Source organism: Dinoponera quadriceps, unplaced genomic scaffold, assembly GCF_001313825.1.
Source record: "Dinoponera quadriceps isolate SergipeBrazil2010 unplaced genomic scaffold, ASM131382v1 scaffold2088, whole genome shotgun sequence".
Classification (NCBI taxonomy): domain Eukaryota; kingdom Metazoa; phylum Arthropoda; class Insecta; order Hymenoptera; family Formicidae; genus Dinoponera; species Dinoponera quadriceps.
The window spans coordinates 72,646-85,588 of record NW_014556152.1 but is presented as its reverse complement, the minus strand read 5'-3'; the positions used below and the strand labels follow the sequence as shown (position 1 = coordinate 85,588).

The window sequence follows — 12,943 nt, the reverse complement described above, 5'->3', positions numbered from 1 at the left end:
CCCTTCCCCCCCCCCCCCCGTTTATCTCCCCGCATAATTTCGTCCTCGACGCGAGAAATCGTACGCCTCTCCACCATTGAATCGGCCGATTTCTCCTCGGGAGACGCGCGCGCGAAAATCGCGAGACGTCGCGCGCTCGCTCCTCTCGAGGCATCGACGCTTAATTACGGGACCAATTAAACCGAGACGCGAGATAGAGGAAGACGCCTCGCAGGGAGCGAGCGGGGCGCGTTATCCGATGTAGCGGCGTGTAAATAGCGAGAAGTCGCGGTCGCGTTCTTCCGTCTTCCCTGACGGCTCTCCGGCAGCTCCTAATCGCTCAATTTCATCGGGCGATCGCCCGTCGAGATACCCAAATACGGCTACGTCGGCCCGACGAAATAACGAGCCGGGAAGTAAGCAACGACGCGCGAGCGAGACAGCGCGCGAGCGTTCCGCGAGCTTCTCCCAACGGCGGAATAATTAACGGAACACAGTCAGCCGTTCTCCCCGCGCGCTTACCTCCGTTCGTCGTCACTTGGCCGGTCGAAACGCGGATACACGAATATTTCGTGTGGGCGGATACATTCGTCACGAGATACGGCGATAAGGAAGACAGTATACTTGTCCGTGTGTCTGTGCGCGCGTCCCACTGACCGGAACAAACCACCGTGCCGAATTCCTCTGTCATTCTACGAACGAGGTTAAAGCGGTATAATCGGCCCCGGCTAACTTTTCCTTCGTTAACAGATCGAATCGAGTGACTGGGTAATGTTTTATGCAAAGACCCGGCCGAGATGTTATTGTAAATAAGTGGTCTGTAATGTGTGGGATAACACCGGCGGTTTTTGGTCTGCCGGGCATATGGCACCGCGCTCGGAAAGATAGGTGATGTAACTCGCAGACGTAACTCATAGCGCGGTAATTAGAGGTTGGGATAACACGCGGCGATGTTGCCCCTTACGGTATTGTTTTCCCTCACGGACAGACAGCGGTGTCCCCTCCCCCCCCCCTCTCTCTCTTTCTCTCTCTCACACACACATACATATTCTTTCATTCTTTCTTCTTCTCTTTCTCTATCTCCCTTTCCCACTGCCTCGAGTGAACCTTCGACGGATCTTCGAAACACGCGAGGAAGAAATATTTTAAGCGACCCTCCGCGCTCTCCGATCGAGATAACGGGTAGAGTGGGCTTTTTAAATAACTCCGAGTGTATTCCGGAGTCGGGCGAGAACGCGTACACGCGCGGCTTCATCGGCGGTGGTTAAGGACGACTTAGGACTGATCCGCCATTACAAACTCCTCGTGGAATCGTTGCCGTTTCCGACGTGGCTCTCCTACCTCGTTTCTCGCTATTTCGCGGGATTTTTCGTGAAATTTTCCGCCGTGCGAAATAGCGGAAATATGTCGCCCGGTAAATCCGAAGTCTCTTTCTCTTAACAACTTTGAAATCCCAACTGAAAATTTACTGAAATTCACTAGTTAATGTTTAAGCAATATAATCAGAATGAGCAAGTTTATCGCTGTGATCAAAGCGGATATAATTGTAGTCTTGATTTGAGATAGGATAAGCAAGATATTAACAAAATTCGAAATACATTTGGAAACATACGAAGAGAAATCATAAAACGAATTGCTGCACAACACTCCATGAGAAAGTTAAATTTGTATTTCTTACCGAATTATCTCGATAAAAATCTCGATCAGTGGAGTCTGATCTCTAGAATCAGTTTTATTTAAAGAGTGTAAGTATAACTCGATAAATGTGCTTTCGCGATATAAAGATCGGTCGCTTTATTTTCGCGCGAGAATTTTCTCGGTCTTTTACGAGGGACAGTTTTAAATTATTAAAACGCATTCAAACGCTATATTTCTCGAGATGCATGGAGTTAATGCTAAACCGCTGTTGCGCTTATTTCGGCTGGCTTTTTTTTTTTTGAGCAGAGAAAAGAGGTAGCGAGAGTGGCGACGAGGAATGCATTTCGTCGACGTTGTTCTCGCACCGTTGCCCACAATTTTTCGAAACGTCACGTCCGTTACCTGGCCTCGTCACGGCCGCATCGGGTTGCGAATATTCGTGCAAGGTGCAACTTGCATCACTCGCCACCGTTGTCACAACTGTCGACCGATTCCGTCTGAAAATAACGTTGTACACGCGGAAACGTTGAAAGTGAAAACGGTCGGTCGGGTTACTCTTCAATAGTAACGACCGTGTCCGCAATATACAAAACGATCGCGACAGAATCGCGCGAGAAACATTCTCCACCAGAACGTGTTTTCTTCGCCCGGAACTCGCGGCTGAAACTTCATTTATTAACTCTCGGTCGATCAACACAAGAAGCAAATATCACCGGTGATTTATGTTCCGATTCTCTTGCACCGCGAGAGAAAGAGAGAGAGAGAGAGGTAGGAAGCATCTATGGTCGACGTTATTCCGCGGCCGCACTGTCCTTCCCTCCGGAGCCGATTGCACGCGCGTCTATAGCTCTAGGCTATCCCCGTGCATTTGCAAAAAGCCGGCTCTGGCAGGTGTTACGAGTAGTAAATCGAGGGAGTTAAATGGACTCGGCGGAGAAAAATTTTCGAATCGTCTACTACGGCCGCCAAGCAAGCAACCTGCCTCAGCGCAGCATCGGAAAGGAGGAACAGCTTCTCAGGGCTGCTCGGGGCTGCACTCGTCGTTGTACTGGTCCGTCCGTCGGTCGGTCGGTCGGTGCAGTAACCCTGCAGCAGCGCGTAGTAGTCGCTTACCGGTGGAAGGCCGGCAGAAGGTGGCGTGGCTTCATTACGTCCGTGGCAAATCGCAATCTACGAGCAATGAGCTTCTATCGTAAAGAAGAGGCACGTAACGTTCGCGCTTTTTGTCTCGTCCACCACCTACCTACCACCTCTCTCACCTTCTATCTCTCGTACGACTCGCCATCCTTTCGACCCTTCGCGTTCTCTTCCTCCCTCGGCCTCTCGAACTCTCCGCAGTTCTTTTCTTCTCCTCTTCGTACCCTGGCCGTTCTCTATCTTCTCCGAGAGAAAGAGAGGTACCCTTCTCCCCCTCTTACACCCTTCTCGTGCGTCCCGCGAACGCCAATCGAGCGGAGCTTTTTTGCCGATAATTTCGCAGAACGGAAAAGTCACCGAGTGAGATTGCCTTCTCTGCCGGCGATTCTCTTCTTCTTTCTTGGGTGAGAGTGAGAGAGAAAGAGATACCGCCGTTTTCTTCGCCAGATCTCTCCGATGGTTACCGCAGCGCGGTTGAGAGACCTTTTCTCGTCCATTCTCTCCTCTCTTTTCCATTTACGCACGGCCGAGCGAGCGTGAAAGGGCTCCGAAGTGCGGAAAATTCGGCGCGGTGACCGCTGTTTCTCGCCTGGGGGAAAAACAATTGCGTCCCGGCGAAAGTTCGGGCCTCTGAGCGCCGTCGACTGATCGTAACAAACGAAATGCAACATCCGCGCGAACGATGCAAACAGCGGTTAATCGAACCGCACACAACGAAACGGTTTAACGGTACTTCAAAGACCGACATCGACGATTTCTCCTCCGTTCATGCGTTATCTCTATCTCTCCTTATTTCTTTTTTCAATCATTCTTACGAATATTACATGCGCGGTGAGATGTTTCGAGGAAGAAAAGAGAGGCGAGAGGGAATCGTTTGAAAGTCGAATGTACCGAGGAATCTCGCGAGGATCTCTCCACGATCGCAGACGTTCTGTAGGGCGCGCTCTCAGACGAAGGGCATCTCGCGTTCCGGTAAATCGGGGGGAATTTCCTGCCGAGGTTAAACGGGGAAACCACGCGAAGAGACACCACGTGGGCGGACAGAACGGCGTTCCGTCCCGGCTCTTCGGCCGCGCGTCGTAAACGGAACGACGCGCGCGTCTTTCGCGGCAGCGGAAGGCGGCAAAGTGAGCAACGCGAGGCGGCGACGAGCCACAAAACTGTATGCGCGCGCGCGCGCAGGAAGCCGCCGTTGAAGTGGACAAGAAAGAGAGAGAGAGAGAGAAGAAGAAGAAGACGGAGGAGGAGAGACAACCCTTCGTACACGCGCTTAAATAATATTTCCCATTAGCATAAGCGAGAAATGAGCCAATGAGATGCTAATTGCCGGTCTTGCGTTTGGAGAATAATTATTATTGCGAGGGCATTCGCTGCTCTGCCGGATCTGCCTTCGTGATTTACTTGCGGCGCGACGCCGCGCAAGAAGTGACATTAGCTCGGTTATTAATTTTTCAGATATTAATTGTGGTGCGCCCCGCGATCCGTCGTTGTTCTTGCGCAACGTGCAAAGCGAGCGCGAATGTCGCGTTGGCGGGGATTTCGCGTCGCGCGATCTCTCTCTTCTCTTCTCTCGAAAGTCCCGCGGGTGAAGTGTCGAGTCTGCGCTCACTCTCCGGTTCCGGTAGATGCGACTTCGATGTACACAGGCCGGACGCAATTTGGAGCTAATACATCGCGTTGATATATCGCCAGATGCGCCAGATGTCAAAGTGTGCGCGTTTCTCTCTTCAGTTGTTTTTTTTTCTTTTTTCCACTTTTTTTTTTCGTAACGTAAAATCGCCCGCAATCTAAATCATTTGTTGAAGCGACGCTGCCGTTCGCCGAGCCCGATAAAATACACGACGTTTTTACATATTGCGTCAAATTTATTTCGCATTTATTTGCATCCAAGTTGCGTGATTTTTTTTTTTCATTCCCGCTCGCGTAGAAGTTTCGAAATTGCCGCGCATACGTTACACGAATTCCAACGTATATTTCAAAGTCCAGGATACATTCCGTGATAAAAAAAATGCAGGACTCGTTAATCAACGGGGCTTCGGGATCCGGGTGGATCGACTCCCGCGCCTCCTCGGACGAGGCGGAATATTCGGCGAGCGCGCATAATTTCCGACGAAACCGGGCCTAGTCGCGGCGGGAGGGAACGCGTGTAAAGCAACCGCGTGCGCAAACGATTCCACGATGGAACGTCATCTTCGCGGGCGGGGGGATAATGTGTTCTCGGGGATTGCACGGGGTTTTACATAGGATTACCACGTCGCATTGTTGTGCGTCGGCAACGGGATTAAACAAAATTGCGCGCGCGTGCAATCGCGGTAACGACGGGGCGAGAGAGTGTGTGCGCGCCGAGGTAAGCGACGAGAGGATCGACGAGTGAAACCTTCTCGCGCATCCTCGCCGCATGCGTGTCGTCGGCGCGTTCAGCACGCGATTAGCGGCCGAGTATCGCGCGCGCGCGTGTTCCCAGCCTCAGCATTATCGCTGATTATTGCAATTTTGTTGCAACCTCCGTCCTCGTCCCTGCTCGTTTCGTCGGCGCGTTGCTGCCGGTCAATAGGAAGATCGCCGGCGACTTTCCCGCGCGACTTTCGACGGAGAGCGTCGACGCGTTCCCCGTTGGTTGAATCAACGACACCGCGGTGCTGTTCGTTATTTAACACCCGAACCACGCGCGAGCTCCTCTCGGCGAGCGTAACGAGTGTCGCGACGCTGAAAGAAACGATCGTAATCGCGCGGTTAACCGTTTTACGATCGCGCGCTGGTCGACTTCGAGAGACGACTCGCGATTCCGCGCGTGCTAGTATTTGCCGAATACCTCGTGCGGCTTCTGCGAATATTTTCCCCGAAACGTCTCCTCGCTCTTCCTGCTGCCGATGCGCAAGCATGGCGCTGATAAACACACCGTCGTCGGTGCGTATTCGGTTTTTTACTTCGTCCCAGGGCACAGAAATATGTTGCTCTTATCTTCGCCGTGTAGCCCGAGAAGTCGAGAAACAGGCGTGCCTCCCAACTGACGGACAAAAAGAGATATTTATCTGGTCCCCGAGGTTCAGGAACGTATATACACGCGCCTTCTTCGCCGAGCTTCTCTTCCGCCCACGCCAGGACCGTCTCACGCTGGTGGCGATATTATATCCTCAGGCGGCGTGACGCTCTTTTTGCGCCGGCGGTTTGTGAATTAGGAATAAAGGACCCAGGCAGGACGTGGTGGTGGAAGTGGCGGTGATAGGGTCCCGAGTGCCCCGCAGAGACTCCTCGAACTCGAAAGGGAAACACTGGCTCGGACAGGCGAACGGACGAAAAGAGAGAGAGAGAGAACCGTAGCGAATGTGTAAAGTATAATGTAACAGAGGGAACACGCCACTCCGGTGGTCCTTTATGCGTGTGGACCCTTCGATGCGACCAACTTACGCACGACCCGGCCTCGTGATTTGACTGCGCGGCGACACGATTATTTTGAAAACTGGAAGATCCATCCGGCGCCAGGAGGTTTCGATCACCGCAGAAGAGCGCTTTCGTTTCCGCCGTTGTTCTCGTCCGCAGCCTTTGTATTTAGCGGCCGGGCCGACTCTCGTAGCCCCAGGTTTGTTGGTGAACCGCATATTTTTGTTGAAACCGTACCTACCTCGGTGGTGTGTATTTTCGAATATCCGAATCAGATTTAATCTGTATTAACCAGTCGACTGTCGCGATTTATAAACTACCGCGAAATAGCGTTGGGCGCGCAAGGGTGGCTTCGCCGCAAATAGTAGGAATGAAGGAATGTCGCGTTTCGCTCGCGAAATCGCCCGACGTAGATTTGGCGGCTCGGCCGCGTGCGAACGTATTTGGGCGATTTGTACGGAAAGCGGCGCGGAGGATTGAGTCCTATAAACGCGATGTGGGAAACAAAAATGGAGATAAGTTAGTCGAGATAAAACGTGAATAAATCGGCACTCGTTTATAGTTCCGCTCGACAAATTTCTCTCCGGCGTGCCGCTGGAAGAATAGAATATTTTTTCCACATTCGGCTCGCGCGCGCGCGAATGTGGAGATGAAAAATTCCGGCGATACGAGAGCGCACGTGCTGGATCACCCGATCGACCGGCGATTATCGCTCGCTCGAGTACGTCAAATATTTGAGCAAGCCACAGCGCGTACGTCATCTTCGGGCGGGACGAAGGAGGGGGGGGGGCCGCGTGTCGTCGTATAATAAACGCGATACGTTGAAGCGCGGCTACGAATTAATTAGGCGCGCGCGATCACGAGAGCGTGCGGCTGGGCAACGCAATATGGAGTCGCGAGCCTCGTTTTGAAGTCACTGCCGTGCGGTCGCGCTCTTATCAGCACGGGTCATCGCGTATCAATATCCGAACTGATTAAATTCCGGCGTTCATACCTGCTCGTGGATATCCGATAAGAGCGGACAAACATACGCGCGAGTCCGCGTCGAGCACGTGCTCTCGAATATATCGAAATGCATTTGAACCGTACGCTCGTTCATTCGCTCTCGCCCATTCGCGAGGGAAGAAGTTCGCGCGCTCGTTACGACTACCGGTCGTAAAGGCCGGAAATCTTTTATTTATACGACGTATTCCGAGTGTGAGAGAGAGAGAGAGAGACAGAGAGGGGAGAAGAGGAGAAAGAGAGACAGAGCGAGAGAAAAAGAGAGAACTAGAAATTGATTTTATAATTCCCATGGCGCGCGGTAATTAGCGGCGGCGGCGTCGTCGTCGACGATGTGTAACGCGCCGGGCAAAAACGACACATTGTGCCGGACGAATATCGCTGCGCGGATTTCTCGAGTACGGACGATACGGACGGTACGTTGTTCCGTTCGTCGATTATTCTGCAAAAAAATGAGAGGCATGCGGGACTAATCGGAGGGGAGCAATCCCGACGCGGCGGACGATCGCCGGCCGATCAGGGGCGCATCGTAAAATCATTTCCGAACGAGGCGCTTTCGGAGCGGTCGCGAGGACTTCCCGCGGCGCGCGCGTGGTGGTGCGCGCGTTTCGCTCTCTGCCTTGTGTCGCTCCTGCCGAAAGCTACGGCAGAAAGAAGAAAAGGAAGGCGGAAAAAAAGGCGAACAGGGAGGCCTTCCTTCAAGGCTCGTTGTTGCCGCTCGTTAGGACGTTAATGTCGTCGAAAATATTCGCAAAAATGCAGGTGCGGTTGAGAAGCTGTGGACGCGCGCAGCAGCCGTCCCTCTGCGTGAACGCGCGACGCTCTTAGTATGTGTGTGTGAGTGTGTGTTGTCCTCGTGCGACGTATCGATGACGCGCGAGCTCTTAATATCGATCATCCGCTGTGTGCTTCTTCTGCAAACTGAAGCGCGAGAGGGAAATGTATAATTGTCTCGATTCCCCGAGAATGAGAATGATCTCGTCATTTTAATCTCTGCGTCGAACGCGCGCGACTGCCTATCGTCCGTCTCTCCTGCTCTCCGCGCGAGCGAGTGGAAAATGAATCGTCGGAATAATATAAACGCGTGCGGGACTTTTGTTATCTTCTTTCTTTCTTCCTCCGTGTAATTCCGGGTGTTATTCACCGCGGGATGTTTTCGGCTCCGTTCGATTTTCTCTCGTTTCGCTCTGCCGGAGGAGGAGCGGCAGCCGCCGCCGTCGGAGTCAGCGGCCGAGGAATCACGCGACGCGCCCTTTCTTCGTTTTTCTTCGTTTCCTCCGTTTATCCGGGCGCCCGTAGTGGTTCCTCGGCTCCTCGTTTCGTGGTTTCTTCTTTGCCACACGCGCCCTTATACATACACCGCACGGGCCTTCTTTCTATACACGAGACTTCGGGTTGGGTTATATTACGCCGGGCTAAACCTCTCTCTTTCTCTCTCTCTCTCTCTCTCTCTTGCCCATTCTCTCTTCGTTCGGAGCCCCGTGACTTTGCGCCGAGTCGCCGGGACTATAAATCTCCGGCTATTAAGACGGTAGTCCGCCGTTTTGATGGCCCGTGCCAGGACGCACTATCATCTTAATACCGCGTTACGTGCACGTGCGGGATACCCGGAGTTCTTGCGCTCTACATAAAACGTCCTGTGAAGTCGTTGTCCTGATTGGCTGTCGGTGCGCTACCGCTATTAATACTTTGAACGCGCGCGCTTCCTCGTCTGATCTTTTTTGTCATGAGGACGGGGGTTCACACGAATGTGTCGTGTCGCGCGCACGCTCGCTTGCACGCGCAAAAACGATATCCCGTATTTCATTTTTGAACTGTCTCGTTTAGTCCGTAAAAGATTCTTGAGTTTCGTGATATGCGTTATTAGCTCTCAGTTGGTAGCGCGATGCGATATAAAAGCCAAGTAATCTGGAATTGGAGTATAATAGAATTTTCAATTGACGGATGTTGAACCTGCATCCTTCTTATGTCACCCTCTCTCTCTTTCTCTCTCCCTCCTTTCGCTTCATATATATTTACAAGTATTTGAAGAGTACGAGTCCGCAAGAAATATCTTCTAATGGGATATTTGTCCGACCGTTTCGCTACGAGCGCTTATTTAATATAATGCCGGCAATAGCGACGTAATCAAGAGGACAACGCGCGCGCGGCCAACTACCGGAATACAAGTAGGAGCGACGTGTTTGCCGTTGACAAGTATCGCGCGATTTAACAATGTTTAAATATTGTCGCTTCGAGTGTCTTCGCGTTCCGTGCGCGCGGCCAGGTCGTAGATAAACCGTCCCTTGCTTGCACAGCGCTCTCGAACCGCGTGTATCGTATGGTTGTTCACCTTCCTCCTCGTCGTGTACACACCGTAGAGGGACGAAAGCAAGTATACCTCCTGCGCGAACCGAAATATGGATTTTCACGATTCCCCGGAGAGTTGAAGCGACGAACAATCCACGTTGAACTATGAACTACGGTTCGCTTTCTTTCACGTCCTCGCGTCGGTCTCAGAATCGCGGGGAGAATCGCACTGTGCCCGGTGTCGATTGTTTGGCGAATAATCTAAGTTCGCGTCGACCCGAGGAAGGAGTTTTGCGCGCGCGAGATCACACTCGGGACAAATCGCGGATGAATAAGCCACCGCGGACAACATCGTCGAGCGCGCGCGGAATCCTGTCACGTTGGCAGATCGAGAATTAATTGCCCGCGAGTCGGCGCGGCCAGTGTTCGCCGGCGATAATGCTCGCCTCTCCGCGCGATTTCTTTTCTTGTCCATCTTTTTTAGAAGCTCAACGCCGGGAGCGCGCACACACGGCCGATAATGAGGCGGTCGGACGTCGCGACCGGCTGGTGATCCAGAGAAGACGGTTATAATCGGCCGCGAAACGCTCGTTCGACGGGACGGAAAGTGAAAGAGCGAGTGAGCGAGAGAGAAGAGAGAGAGAAGCGAATCGGCGTAGGTACGAGCGAGCGAGAGTGAGGGCGACCGGGTAATCTGGAAGAGGACGTTCGCCTCGTAAATCACTGGACATCGATAAGAGTCGTCGCGGCGTCCGTGCGATGTCCCTCGTTAATAATTGATACAATTAACGGCCATTCATTAGAGAGCCGGCGCGGCCGCTAACACCACGCACACAAGCGCGCAATGCCGCGCTCGTAATCCGCGTGACGCAATTTACGTCTCTTCGATCTGTCTGCCTGCCTGCCTGCCTGCCTTCGCTCGAGTGTCTCGTGCGCTTCGAGCGTGTCCGTCTCGTTCGAAGTCATCGAGCGGTTTTCGACGATCTTCACCTGAGAACCGATAACTCCGATCACTGATAACAACTCCACCGTTTTTACGGGATGCCTATTTCACAAATCGACACGTTATCTCACTTGTTGGTGATTTTTGTTTTGCTCCGCTCGCGTCTGAGATCGTCGCGCGCCCCGATTGGAATCGATTCGGGCGATTATTTTTAACGACAGCGTATTATCGCGATCCTCGTTGCCGTATTCTCCGAGCAATCTTTCTCGCTCGTTTACGCGCTCAGCGTGAGACTCGCGCGAGCTGCATCACCGTGCTACACGGCAATCTCGTCGCAGCTTTTGCCCCCCCCCCCCCTCTTTTTTTTTTATTAACTTTGTGCTGCTTTAAGGTTGTTAGAACTGTATACGGTAATCGCCGCTCGCTCGAACCGGGCAATCGGCGCGGTGAGATCGCGCATACAAGCGCGCGCGTGTCTCGTCGTCTCTTCGAGTTCTCGCGCCCGGGGAGTTATCTCAGTTCCCGCGTGGAATCGCGCGTCCCGAGATTTATTACGTCCGTCCGTCTCGGCCTCCTATCTTTTCCGCGTTCGATCGCTTCCACCGTGAAATTTTCTCTTTTCCCAGTTGCCCGCGTTAGCACTCGCTCTATCTCCATGCGAGGAAGCGCACATGTCGGCGCGCGCGCGCGCGCGCGACGGAGAATGGCTGTGTCGCGCGAACCCGTGGAAGGTGCGAGGAGCTCGTTAATTAATTAGGTATTTCGAACCGATAACGCGTCCACGCGTTTATACATATGCATCGCGACTTTATGAATTCTTTTCCGCGCGAGCAAGCGACGCACAGTCGGCCGTACGTTCTTCTGCTTCTCTCTCTCCTCACCTTTTTGGTAGCGTCGCGTCTCATTTTCGCTCGTCAGCGGCCGTCGCGTTCCTTTTTCCGCCGTACGCGTATGTGGACTAATTAATATGAACTGTATACGAGCCCATCTGCCCGCCGCCGTCGTCGTCGCCGCGCTGCCGCCGCAAGGTCCACCTATATGCGGGTACCGACCTGGCAGCGCGCGATATAACGATCTCATCAAGGCCGAATCACGGACTTCACCGTACTTCGTTGGAAGTGTTGAAACACCGGCGCGGCATATTACGCGCTTCGAAGATTTATGCGGTGCGGTCGAGGTCGGATTTAATTCCCTCAAAAATCGCCGCAATCAATTATAAGATGCTAATCGCACGGCCAGCCCTAACGAACTGCACCGCGGAACGAATCGAGCTGGCCCTTGCCGCGACTTTTTTCGCCCCACCCGACCTTGATATAATACGAGCTGCTTTGTAATCTCGAAATTATCCGTTTATATTAATAACGACAGTTATATGCGCGAGCGCGCGGCGTATACGTGCGAATTATAAAAGAACGTCGGCGACGCGTTGTTTTAACGCGTGGATGCGCGTGCAGTGGAATCGATTGGCGCGAAAGTGGGACAGCAGCGGGTGCACGCCTGCATTTACGTCATTGACAGCGTCCAATTAATTTTGTCGATTTAAAGAACGGAATAAATTTATCGAGAACCCCGGCAACAGTGCTCGCGCGCGCACGCGCGTTTNTCCCGTTCAGAAGTGGGCGAAGACGCTGGGGGGGGGGGGCGCTGACTAACATACAATTTCACCGTTCGTGAACCGCTTAACGCGGCAACGAATCAACATTGGGAATTTTAATAATCGATATCCTGCGATTGATCATTTTCCCCGACGTTAAGTGAAACCGGTGTTCCTCGCAAGGAATCCCAGCGGTTTGGAGAAATTCCCGGTTTATTGTCAAGTTCCGTACATGAATGCAAAGGCTCCGTCGACCGCTTCCCGCTTATCCGGAGCGAACGGGTGGTCTCGGATATTTAAGAAGCGTCCGATCCGGAGCGCAGCATCCGCGAGGCGCGAAGCCACGACGCACGCACTGCCGGAGCGCGCTCATTTACGCTCGTACGCGCGCATCGCGTATCTCGCGCATACATCAGGCATTCGTCGGTGCAGCATGCATCGCGCGTCACGGTGCAGTGCCGCTCGAGTGGAAGCCGGCGGAGGGAGGAAGAAGGAGGAGGAAGGAGCACAACGCGACGACCACGACCGAAGGAACGAACGAGTGAGCGAAGTGGGGGCACCCTTCGTCGCCGGGCGTTGCTTCCGACTGCGTCGTCCCTGTCGGCTTATAAATAACACCATCTCCCCCGTTTCTTCGTGCGTTTCTCAGTTTTTCTTGCGCCCTCCGCTTCTTCCTTCAGCAGGGCCTCCTCCGGGGCCGGTACCTCCCCTGCTCGAGATACTCGACCGCTCGCAGGCCTAATTAATAACACGTGATGAGCGATCGTGGCAAAACCTCCCGTGCCGAAAGATCTCGCGAGCTGAGAGAGGGAGAGAGAATGCGCGAGCGAGCGAGCAGACGAATGAGTGAGTGAGTGAGTGAGTGACGTGAGACGTAGTCCGGGCTAGACGAGGAGGAGAGCCTCGCCGGCGGTACTTGGAGATACAGACAAACGCGTTGTTGTGTTGAGAGCACGACGGTGTTGTGTGACGCCTAGATA

At 53.2% G+C, this 12,943-nt stretch overlaps 1 protein-coding gene across 1 annotated transcript in view; it reads left to right on the top strand.

Moving 5' to 3' along the window:
• LOC106747020 (homeobox protein homothorax-like) overlaps window positions 1–12,943 on the top strand; it is a 63,753-nt gene that overhangs the window by 34,003 nt on the left and 16,807 nt on the right. The gene's annotated exons all lie outside the window — the stretch shown is intronic.